Source organism: Marmota marmota, unplaced genomic scaffold (genome assembly GCF_001458135.2).
Source record: "Marmota marmota marmota unplaced genomic scaffold, marMar, whole genome shotgun sequence".
NCBI classification, from domain to species: domain Eukaryota; kingdom Metazoa; phylum Chordata; class Mammalia; order Rodentia; family Sciuridae; genus Marmota; species Marmota marmota.
The window spans coordinates 18307272-18320663 of NW_025999913.1; positions in this window are offsets into that span (position 1 = coordinate 18307272).

Genomic DNA, 13392 nt, shown 5'->3' on the forward strand with positions numbered 1-13392 from the left:
GGACCTCAAGGAAAGCATGTCCTATTGCATGCGGGTTTGACGTCCACGCCCCGCCCCAGGTCTGGGGAAGGCGCCTCCTTAGGACTGAACCATACATTGCAGCCACTACTGTACAGTGGGATAGGACCTCTACTTTCACCTGCATTGTTATATAAAATAGAAGGGGGAACTGTGGTAAGCCGTTCTAATTGGACTGTGGCCGCCATTAGAAGATGGCGCCGGCTTCCACTGTGGCCTGGGATAAACAACTCCTAATATGGAGAATTGGCACGCAATCCCTTACCACCCTATGAGAAAGGTCCACGTGGCAGCTTAAGATTGGTATGCTGGAGGCTTTATTAGGCTGTGCTTGGGCGCTCGGCGACGGGTCACTAGAAGATGATACTTGAATCAAGGCCTGAATAAACTGCTGAAAGAAGAATCCTGTGTCGTGTTTTCCCTTGCCGGCGAGGGGTCGCGGCACCCAGAGGCCCCGTTAAAGTACGCCGTGACTTGGGGATGCCACTGTGCCCCCAGAGGGATCCGCAGCTGAAGCCCTGTGAGACAATCTCCTTATGGGGTCCTGCTCATAACAGGCCCAAGGTGCTGCTGGGTGAGTGGAACAGGCCAACCAGGGTGGATTCGAAACCCCACTTCTTACATCTCAGGGGCAGGGAAGCTCCCAGAGATAGATGATGGTGTGTAATATAAATAAAGATATAAATACCACTCTTTTCTTTGCATGAAGTCTCAAAGGCCAGGTTTTGGGTTGACTGGCTTTTTCTTGTCCTTCATCTCAGCAGAACATTTGTATACCTCCTAAGAGGCATAACATGTGTCCCTGTCACCCCATATAAATTAGGCCCAGGTGGCTGTCCTCCATTGCATCTCATGATATGTCCTGGCCACCGCAGTTCCCACTCTCAGGAATGTCCAGGAAAGTGGATGGGGTCCATTTAGTCACTGCTCTATGGGAAGTGCTTAGAACAGGGCCAGGCACCTAGCTGGCCCTCAGTGAGTGCAAGGATGTTATATGTGTATGTGGGAGGAGAGAGAAGAAGGGGAGGAGGACAGAGGAGGTAGAGGGGAAGAGGAAGGCCAGGAAGGAGAGGGGACGGCAGGTCCTAACTTGAGTCTCAGCGTTGTCTACCACAGGGACTCTCATAGGAGCACATCTGGCAAACTGCTCGGGGGACTCGCCAGGAATGTCTTTAGGGGACTCTCAGCCTTCTCCTGCAGAATGCCTCCTCCTCGAGGAGGCAGAGAATGAGGCGAGGTCACGGAGAAAGGCGGTCTTGGGTGAAGCTTGTGCTCCCCAGCTTCCAGCCTCCATGAACTGGCGGAGAGTGGGCCACAAGCTCAAGATGCACCAGTGTGAAGTCTAGAGAGCACTGCACAGCGGCCCTTCCCTAGCTCCTGTGTAAACCTACCAGGGAAGGGGAGGGAGGCTAGGGGCCACCTACTGCGGGGCGCCATGGTGGAGGTGCCTAGCAGGAGACAGCGCCACCCAGAGGTAACAGGGCCCAGTGCCGGCGCCTGCCTTCACAAGCTGCAGAGGCTCAGGAGGAGCACCAAATGCTGCTCCAGCAGACAGAGGACGTGGGGAAGCTGTGCAGAGCAGGGCTCACTTCCTGGGACTCTTGGTAGAAGCCGGGCCGGGTTTTACCAAGGATCAATGCACCTGTGCTCTTCATAAGGAAGCGAGAGTGTGACAAGCTGTGCTCTTTGCTTTTGGCCTGTTTTGCCCTTGGTCTTTAAAATATAGAGGTTTGAGATATGGAAATGGGAAGGTTTATGAAAAAAGGTTAATGGCCTCTACTAATTCTGAAAAAGATCAGTTAAGAGTGATTTAAGTACCGATGTGGGCTTTGTTGAAGATGGGAACCTCCGCACCAGGTTCACCCAGAGCTGCAGTGCCCCGCCAGCTTCATGACTCCCTTGTCACAAACATGGCACTTTGGAGGCTCCATTCTGAGGGATCTGATTAATGAGATTCTTTGACCAGTAATGCCACTTGTAAACTAGAGAAATCCTCGGAGGGATTCATCAACGGCCCAGGCCTTCTGGAGGCATTTAACTAGCCACCTGGAGGATTCTCCTGTCTCTAGACAGTTATTTCACAGCAAAGAAGAAAAAGTTGCCTGAGCTTCCAACCACGGTCAAGTTCACTGGAGTCAATAAGCATGTGTGTGGGGGGGGACCATGTAGCCACCACAGGTCAGCAAGGCACAGAACTTGACCCTCGGAAGGACTGTGCTTGCCTGCACCAGAGAGCCTGCAGATGGGACCCCAAACCCTCTCTCTCCAGGTGACAGAGGTCTTTTTTCACACCTTTTTTTAAGAATCTGACTTCTGAAAGGGACTTGTCTCATATTTGTTGGTAATAATGGACTTTTATGATAAAAGAGAACTTAAGAAAACTGCCGACTAGGAATGTTATTATTTAAAATGCATGCATGGGCCTGGGGACATGGCTCTGTGGTAGGATGCTTGCCTAGCATATGTGAGGCCTTGGGTTCCAACCCCAGCACCTCAAAAAAATTAAAATTAAGATGCATGCACATTACAAATGCATTCATCAGATTACTGAAATCTCTTACTTACTAAAGATGTGCGTCCATTTCACAGACATGTTTCTTGAACTTTGATCTCTAATTGTGTCACTGAAAATGTCACTATACTTCAAAAAAGAGAGGTTATGGTGCTTATTTTCATATTTTTACATGATCTGGATTTGAATCTTGCCTTCATTGCTTAACAGCTGTGTCCCTGGGGGTCTGTTCTATATTAACCTTTTCTGAGTCTTTTTTTCCTCATCTATGAAATAGACAAGAAAATCTGCCCACGTTAGGATTAAAAGAGCCAACAACAGTGCTGCATAGGTACTGGCCTGATGGATCTGTGCCTAATGAACACCATCTCTTATTTTTCAGGTGAATCTTTCTTCTTCACTTTTCCAGATGAACGTGGTGAGTTCCAGACGTTACAGAAACTGGCCGGACTCCAGAGCACAGCGGGGTGTGGGGAGGGGGCATCTCTGCCTCGAGTTCTGTCTTGAAGCTGTTGCCTCACTGCCCAGTGGACACTGTTGGTGCTCAGCCCAGCCCTCTGCTTCCCTCTGACCCTCATGTGTCCCTCCTGTCTTCCGTGTGTCACACCTGCTCTTTACAGCCAGCCCTTGGAGCAGCAGTGTCCGAGCTGGCCAGGGGCAGCTACCCCAATTCCCTGTACCCCCTCCACACCTACCCACTGTCCCTTTGCCCAGGACTGACCAGGGTGAGGACCACCCAGCACCTTTGCATTAAGTCAGGGTGACTGAGGCCTAATGGACACTTGAGAGCTGCCCTTGGGATCACTGAAGCCGTGCTCAGCGGGAATCACTCCTGGAATCACACCCTACCCACTGCTTCCCGAGAATTCCCTGACAAGCCCCTGCCTCAGGTCTGCTTCTGGGGAACTCAGCCCGAGACCCTGCCCACAAGGGGAGATGCTCAAAAGGGAGCTTCACCATGCTCCTACCTCCACTGCCCTGCAGGCTAGGAGGTCAGCCCAGCGCCTCTACTTCCCACTGAAGCAGGAATCCTTGAAAAAGCCAGTCCCTGTTTTAGCTTCCACACAGAAGTGGCCCTGGACTCATGCTAACTTATCATCCTTCTAATGGTTCTGTCAAATTCTGGGGTTCTGGAGGTTAGTTCTTCAACATGAATGTTGGGGGACAGGAGTTGGCCCCTTATGTCCATTATCTGTAATTCCAAAATGCTGACTCTAGGTGATCCACACCCCTTCATTTTGCTTCTCGTTCATTCCAAAAAGCACCAGGTTTATATTTATCAGTTATCCTGTTTACTATCTGCCAAGTAGACAGACCCACCCACAGGTTCTAGAGTGGACTGGAGGGGAGTGTAAAGTCTGTGGTGAGTGAAGAAACACTATCAAATAAATGTCCCCTTGTGCCTCTCCATGAAAGTTCAGGGGCAGGAGCCACCAGAGAAAGATGCTTAGGGGACTACCACGGTCACTGACTCATTTGGTCCTTGATATGTTTCCGTGTACCTGTTGGCAATATGTGCAATTTGAACAGTATTTATTTGGTTCTTGTACACTCTATTTCTGGAAAGTGAAAAATGAAGCACTATAGTGCTGTTACAGGAAGCCAGGACCCCAGTGAGCATTGACCAGTCTCAAGGAGTAAGGAATAGACCAAAGAGAGGGCCTGTGGCTTATTTTTCCCAGCTTTATTGAGGTATGTATATATACCTCATATGTTGTTGTTTTGTTTTGTATTTCACACTGAGGGTTAAACCCAGGGATGCTTTGCCACTGAGCCACATCCCCAGCCCTTTTTATTTTTAATTTTGACAGAGGGCCTTGGTAAGTTTCTTCAGATCTTGGTAAATTAGTTAGGATCTCACTAAATTGCTAAGGTTGGACTTGAACTTGGGACGCTCCTGCCCCAGCCTCCCAAATCTTTAGGATTACAGGCATGTGCCACTGCCCAGCTCTATTGAGGCAAAATTGACAAATAAAAGTTGTATATCTTGAAGATGTACAATGTGGTAGTTTAATATATGTGTGCATTGGGAAACGATTACCACAGTCAAGTTAATTACACACCCATCCCCTCACAGTCACCATTTTTTTGCATGTGTGGTGAGAACGTATAAGATCTCCTATCTTGGTAAATTTCAAGAATGTCACACAGTGTCATTAGCCACAGTCACTGTAGACTAGACCTCCAAGACCTACTCATTCCCATAACTAATGCAGAAAGTCATATGTCACCTGAAGACAGACAGGGATACCCTGGGAGAGATGTGTCATTAGGAGACTTTGTCATTTTGTGAACATCATAGGGCACACCTGTTCACACCTGTTCACACCTACAAAGTAGGGCCTACTGCACAGCTGACCTATGTGACATTCCTAAGTATACGCACACCTAGGTGTGGTATGGCCTGTGCTCCGAGGCCACAGCCCTGTGCAGCAGGTCATCTAGCGAACACGCAGGCAGTTGTGAAGATGGTAAGTATGTATGCACCGGAACATAACTAAACACAGAAGAGGCACAGCAGAGAAGCCAGGCCAGGGGAATTGCCTGCAGTCTAAACAGGTCGGTTTTCTAAATGATTCCTCAGAAGAGCGATTAGAAGCTGCTAGGCCCATGTTCCTCTCCAGCGGGACCCTGGAAGCAGAGGCAATATTAAAACTACCCTGTGAGTAATTCCACTTGTGGCATGACTTACTCTTTCCCACGAGGAGTTTATGTGTTACTTTGATTCTCTAAACAGAAAGCCTTAAAAAAAAAAAAAAGGCTTTTGCTCTTCCGCAGTGATTTCGGGGTCCAGCTGCGAGAGACAAAGTTTTCACAGACCTGGACAGCCTGAGTTCAAGCCCTCCAGCGCGTCAGACACCTCTCTTGCCTTCCCTTACAATCACAGTCCTTTGGTCACTCGCAACAGGGGCGAGACCCGCTCAGATCAGGAGTTAATAAAATTGTGACTCATTTTCTTCTGCTTGACTCTACAAACCAGAGACTGGAAGAATGGTGTCAGCGAGTCCAACTAAGTTTTGTTTTCCTCTCTGCCAGCTCTCAATCACTTATGGGCATAATCTCTAAGTCGGCAGACACAGCTCATTTCCACACGTCTGAACCAGTGGTTGAACAAACGAGAAAAGCCAGCACGTGTTTAGCAGTCAGCGCCTTTTCCCCTGAAGAATCCCGGCGCTCTGGGTCTAGGATTTGGCTTGCTGCCCACTGGAGAGAGAGCGAGAGTGGCGCATACCTGAGGCCGCTGACTGTGTTGCCGTCCTTGATAAACCGCTCTAACACTTTTAGAATTCAAGTCTCCAAGCAAGGAAATGAAACTGGACTCCCCCATCTCCAATATTCCCGGAGTTTCTATCCCATTTTCGCACCCCTGGAGGCTAAATCTGTTCAATGGCCTTAATTCTACACAAGCTCAGAAAAAAAAATTATTATTATTATTATTATTATTTACATCAAAAGACCCACTATGCTTTAACGCCAGCCCGAGAGCCAAGGGCTTCAGGGTCTGACTTCATCATCATGAAAAGAACCCACTGGGAAATGCTTGGGGGTCCTGTTTGGACTGCTGGTCAGTTTTCAGGGATTTGCCTTCGTCCACTGACAATCACTGAGGTTGGAGAGCACTGTCTCCACACCTGGAATGTTCTGCTTTGTTTGCTTTGGGGTAAAATGTCTTAAGTTACAATGGATTATAATAAACACAAGACGGATAAAAAGAAAGCTACCTCCTACTGGGAACAATGAAGAGAGAAGTTAACCATTACAAAATAACAGTTTTGCAGGAAATCGAATCAGCGATACAGAAGTTATTGGTTAACTGGAGTCCAGTTTCTGGAATTAATGGAAAAGTTTGCTTTAATGAACTGTGTCATTCTAAGGTCATTCAGAGTTCAGAAATTCTAATCTAGAAAATGTATATGGGTCAATAAGACCATGCTGGTATAGGAAGGCTAGGTACTCCAATATTTTCTACCCAGACATATCGATTTCCAACTTAATTATAAGCCAGCTACTGAAGTTTCAGTGATCACACAAAATAGCATTGTTCAAACCCTCAGTTTTGTGAACTATTTGGTCCCTTCCCAATGGCATTTTCAGAGAGAGCAGTAAAACGTTATTAAGTGTGGATTCAAAAAGCACAGGAAAAGGTTTTCAGAGCATAAACATTAAGCACAGTACAACCTTACCTCTTAGGTCCCAGCACACCCTGATCCCTGCCCCGCTGTAACTTTTAACCACCATGAACTCAACTTTGAAGGAGACAAATGGCAAAACAAGCTAGTATCAGGAATTGACTCAAGCCAAAAAGAGAAAGAGGAAGAACCAAATCACATTTCTTCTGGAAGAAATTTTTATAAATCTGTAAAGTCCCGGGGGTGCTTTTTAGTCAAAAGAACCTTACAACTAGCTGTGTTGGCTAGACCATGGTCGTGGGATAGCACCACCACCACTTGGGAACGTGGTCACACTGTTCACACCACAACCACATCACCTGAGTTGTGTGCACCCTTAATGTCTCACACACTAAGCGTCATCGACTTTCAGAAAATGTTAATCGACACATAAAATCATCCATGTTGATTTAAGTGTGACTTTTCTATACATGCGTATGAGGTCTGACGATCCTTGGACCAGGGCAATGGGCATCTCCCTACCCTCAAGCATTTATAATTTCTTCATGTTGGAAATTTTTTGAAATGTACAATTAATTGTTGTCTGCTGGGTTATCTAGTCTGTGCTGTATGTCATTAGAAGTTTCTCCTCTTTTTCAACTCAGAATAAATTGTGCTCATAAATATATTTACTTTTAAAATGAAATTTTTGAAGTCTTCCTCATGATTTAGCCTTGAAACAAAGAAGTTTTAGGATTTCCTTAACCAGTATTTTGCTTGCATTTTCCTATTAATGTACAAGAATGTTATATGATTAAAAAAATCTACTTCTAAATAAGTCGGAGAGAATGGCAGTTATCAAGTATACAAACAATAGTGAGTGCTGAAGAGGATGTGGGGAAAAGGCACTCTCTTACATTGCTGGTGGGTCTGCAAACTGATGCAACCACTCTGGAAAGCAGTGTGGAGATTCCTCAGAAAACCTGAATGGAGCCACCATTTGACCCAGCTATCCCACTCCTTGGTTTATACCCAAAGGACTTAAAATCAGACATACTATAATGACAACACCACACTAATGTTTACAGCTGCTGAATTCACAATAGCTAAACTGTGGAACCAACCTAGACGCCCATCAATAGATGAATGGATAAAGAAACTGTGGTATATCTACACAATGGAATATTACTCAGCATTAAAAGAGAAAAAATTGTGGAATTTGCAGATAAAGGGATGGAGTTGGAGAGTATTATGCTAAGTGAGGTTAGCCAATCCCAAAAAACTAAAGGCGGAATGTTTTCTCTGATTAGTGGATTCTGATCTGTGATGGAGAGTGGGTGCATGGGAAGAATAGAAGATCTTTGGATCTGGCAAAGGGGAGGGTGGGAAGGGGTTATGAGGGTAGGAAAGACAGTGGAATGAGATGGACATCACTACCCTAGGTACATGTATAATTGCATGAATGGTGCGTCTCTACACCGCGTACAACCAGAGTTGAAATGTTTCGCTCCATTTGTATACAATGAATTGAAATTTATTCTGCTGTCGTGTACAACTAAGAACAGAAATAAATAAATAAGTCTGAGAGCACTTTCAGCAAATACAAACTTTTAAAAAATCTTTAAGATAAGAAAGTGTGGTGTTACCGAGCACATTACAATTATTCTATCTTTAAAGCCTATGGCATACACTCGTTAAGGTGTCCTACCCCCACCAGCTGAAATGTCAAACACTCTGAGATCAGAAACAGCATTTGAGAAGTAAAATCTTTATAAAAAGAAAATATGCTGTCTAATATTAAATATCTGTGAATTGCATGCAGAGGCAGAGCCTGCACCAGATATCAGGTCCCCACAGACTGTGTCTTCCTCCAGGTGGAGGATATCCAGTGGAGGGTGTCGACTGGAGGATGTTCGTTTGCATCTTTATTCTGAGCAAGTCTTTAAAGCAGCGGTGTGTGGCAACACTCTTCCATCCACAGGTGCTTTTTACACCACTGGTTTCAAAACTTACAAGTGAGAAACGGAAATGCAGTGGCAGGTCTCACAACCCAGATGACAAGGACCAAGGTGTGGTAGGTGACCATGTAGAATCCAGCTGTGTTTCTGATGTCTGACTACGGATTCCCTGCGTCATTTAACTTCCTGGGACAAGCTGGTATTACCATAGTTCATAACAAGCAAACCAACCTGGGAATGGTGCTCCCTCGTGTGGCCAAGTCCTTGAAACTCTTCAAATAAGATTATGCATTAGGACCCCAGAGAAGCCCACCCCCATCTGTACCTGCTGCATCCAAACAGGAAACGCCTCCAAAAGTTGGACTTTCACTTTGGGATCAGGATATGAATACTTCACACAAACAAGTCAGAATGCATTTTTAGGTCATCAAAATAAAGGAAAATATAATCTAACAGTGCTGGAGTCTGGTACCATAGTTTTACAAATTTTATTTATCTTTAACTGTGAACACATATTCATTATAAAAATTAATGGAATCCACATGTTTTCATACATGCATACTGCATGAATTTTGCAAATTTTAATGTCTAGTATAGTGAAGAAAGTCTCTCTCAACTTTAAAGGTGTGTCTCTACACCATGTACAACCAGAGAGTTGAAATGTTTATTTATTAAAATAAAAATATTTATTTTTTAGTTTTAGGTGGATACTATATCTTTATTTTATTTTTATGTGGTGCTGAGTATCGAATCCAGTGTCTCATGCATGCTAGGCGAGCATGCTATCACTGAACCACAACCCCAGCCCAAGGAAAATATCTTCTTTAAAAAAAATGGGGAGCTGGGGTTGTAGCTCAATGGTAGAACGCTTGCCTTGCATGTGTGAGGCACTGGGTTTGATTCTCAGCACCACATGTAAATAAATAAAGTAATGGTTCATTGACAACTAAAAGAAAAAAAATTAAAAACTGGTCCTAGGGCTTGTGGGTCCTTTTCTGTATTTTAAAATAGAATGGCTCTCAAACAGGAGTGATTTTTTTTTTTTTGCTTCTCAAAAGACCATGGAAATTGGGGCTGGGGTTGTAGTTCAGTGGTAGAGCGCTTGTCTAGCATGTGCGAGGCCCTGGGTTCAATCCTCAGCACCACATAAAAATAAATAAATAAAATAAAGGTATTATGTCCAACTACACCTAAAAAATAAATATTAAAAAAAAGACAGTGGAAATATTTGCAAGCATTTTTGTTTCTAATAACTCAAGAGAGGGGAGCTACTGGACCGGTGAGTAAAATTCAGAGATACCATTAAACACCCTGCAGTGACAGGACACCTCAGCCGCAGAGAATCCCTGGACCACCATGTCAGTAGACCTGAGCTCATGACTCCCGACATTCTACCATCCTTTTCATGTGCAATATAGGAACCTTAAGCTTTTAAATATATAGAATTTATCAGACACAAAACCAAACACATCATCTCTAAAATCCCAGCAATAATACTAGAAATTCAGAAGCCTGATTCTCATAAACCCAGCTTCATGTTTGATCACATTCTTTTGGACTATCTATTGTGCCTGATAAGATGATATATTAACAATGTTCAGTCACTGCTTTTCAAAATAGAAAATGTGTTTGTGTGTTTTGGTTGATAGTGACCAGGAGATACAAATTCAGATATTCTAGTCCCTTGGAAAAACACAAGGAAAGCAAAATTGTTTGAATTAACTCCAGGCGGGACTGAATATCTTCATTAGAAAACCATGCCTGCTAGCAAAGTCCCCACAGGGAGCAGGGAGGAAAGAGAACAGATTCACCCGCCTCACGGCTCCTCCAGCCACCAAGGAAAAGCAATTCTTTTAGGACCAAGACCCCTGGCCTGGGATCCCTGGATCCGGAGACCCCATAAAAATAAGACAAATCTGACACTATTTTCAACCTGTCAAAAATTTTTTATGATGAAATATTTAACTACAATAAAATATCCTGAGATCACTAAAATAAGAAGAATATAGACACTGGTTGTTGCATAGAAAGTCATTTCATTAGATGTTACATGGTAGGAATTTCCAGAATCTTTGGAAGAAAATAATTAAAAAGCCTTTTATGTTTAAACAAGAACTTCAAAACTACTGCCCGGGGAAGCTGGTAGTTAAGACGGAAAAGTAAAACCACGATACCACAAAGCACCAACTTCGCTTCTCTGCTTTGCTCCTTGAAGTTCTTTGTACAGATCTTGTGCCAGAACATTTAAAAAAGAGTAGAGCCTCCCAAGTTCAGATTGGTGGGCAGCACAGTAAGAACGTCCCAGAAGAGAGTGCAGAGAGACCACGAGGCAGACTTGTAGGCCCATTAGAGACCCCTCCCTACACACCAGCCCTAAGGATCTGCATTGGTGGGGCTTAATGAGAATCCTGCGTTGGACGCTTGGTCCCAGTGTGGGGCTGTTGGAGTGGTGGGACCTCGTGGAGGTGATCACATCATGGGAGCACACCCTCTGAGGGGATTAAAGCTAGTCTCATGGAGTGAGTTCTCATGAGAGTGGGTTGTTATAAAGTCAGGCCACATGTTTGTTCCTAGGTTCCCTTTCTGCTCCTCCACCACATTGTGATGCAAATGAGGGAGCCCAGAGGCCAAACCAATGGGGCCACAGAATCTTGGACTTTCAAGCTCAAAAACTATGAGCTAAATAAACTTTAAAAAAAAATAAAGTATCCTGCCTCAAGTGTTTTGTTACAGCAATAAAACAAAAACATACTACAATGCTACCTTTTAGGTGAGTACATACTAAGAACAAAGGACCCACCCTCTCATTCTCTTCCTTGCTCTCTGTCACCTGCTCTTCCTCCACCCCAGGGGTGTGTGCCTGGTGGAGCCTGTCCTAGATCCTTTTCTCCTGTCTCTCCCTCTTTGTAGGCGATATTCTGCACTCATACAGCCCCACTTATGATCTATGTGCTAAACCCACTTGGATATATCTAGCTTAGACTTTCTTCCCAGATCCAGACCAACTTATCCAAGTGTCTGACCTGTTATACTTATTTGACAGTCTAGAACTCAATGTGCAACTCACAATCCTCCCTCACTCAGCACACTCTTGCTCCTGCTGTGATCAGAGGTTTCATCTCTACCTCATTACGGATTGAATTGTAGGCCCCTAAAATCTGTCAGTTGAAGCCCCAAACGTTCAGTGTTTCAGAATATGACTGCACTTGGAGGCAGGACCTTTAAAGAGGTGATTAAGTTAAATTGAGGCTGTTAGCAGGTGGCCCTAATCCAATAGGAGTGGTGTCCTTAAAAGAGCAGATTAGGACACAGAGACACCAGAGATGTGCTTGTGCAGAGGACCCAGGAAGGATCCAATTGCAAGCCAAGGAGAGAGACCTCAGGAGAACCAACCTTGTCCACACCTCAACCTTGGACTTCCAGCCTCCAGGGCGGAGAGAGGACAGATGTCCACTGATGAAGCCCCGGTCTGCAGCCCTAGCCAGCTAACACACCTTCTCCTCTCATCAGCCATCCAGGCTGCCCCGCTCTGCTTCCTAAACATCTCCGAGGACTCAGATCTCTCACAGGTACCCGCTGCAGCCTTCCAAGGCTCTTGCCCCTCTACCACCCAGTCCCTAGGAGGTCAGAGTGATCACGTAGAAATGGAAACGGAATCTTTGCCTTTGGCTTACAACCCCTCAAGAATGAAATCAAAACTCCTTACCGAGGCCAACAAAGCCCAGCCTGATCTGCCCCTGCCCACCCTCTGGCCTCCTGTTAGAATCACCAGCTCATCAGCCCCCACCCCAAGGAACAGCCACCTCTGAGAGTTCTTCCTGTGCACAGAGACACTAGTCTCCCCACACATCCTTACCCTGTAGGGCAGCTTCCTTAGCCCTCCCTGTCGTCTGCATGGCGATGCTCACGCACGCTTTTGGTCTCAGTCTGAATGTCCCTTCCTCAGAGAGGCTCTCCCTGGCCACCCAAGCTAGGTCGGCCTCCTGTAAGTCCTGACAGATGCTGCCCTGCTTTTCCGTAGCACTCTGCATAGTGCATAGTCATATTGGAACATCTGTCTCCCCTAGATAAGCTCCCTGAAGCTGTTTCACATCTCTCTTTTGGGTATTCCCAGCAGACAACTTTCAAGAAATACAACTGAGGCCCCAACAGCACAGAACTCATGCCTCCTAAAGGTCTGCTCTAAATCCAGGATGGCCTCATTTTGATATCCTTGACAAATTAAATCTGCAGATTCTACTTCCAAATGACGTCACAGTCTGAGGTTCCAGATGGACATACCTGTGTCGCAGGGGGGTGATACTCAATCCACCACACATAGGGGCTTTGTTTCATTCACTTTTATCCCTAGAACCCAGGATAACATCTGGCATATCATCTATTCTTGATACACTTGTAAAATAAATGGCTGTACTAAGAAAAGAAGTGAAAGGGGGGAGTAGGAGACCCCACGGAGGTGCCAAAGCAGAGCACCAGTAACAAAGCCAGTTGAAGACAGATCAGCAGATGCAAACTCCAAGGGGAATCACCTGAGGACCCATTACCCAACTCTTGGAGCCTCATCCAGACGTAAACACAAAAGCCCGAAGAGTAAGGACTTGGGCAGACAGGGTATGGAAGGCAGAGGCTGGGCTGTGTGAGTCCCGCCCCCGCCAGACATCAGACGGAAAGGGGAGGGGGTGCCTGTCACTTCAAGTGTAGGGACAGGAGTTTCTTGAGGTGACCCCAGGAGCCTGAGGGGTTTCTCACTTACACATGAGCAAGCAACAGCAGTTTTGCACGGGGAAGTAACCAT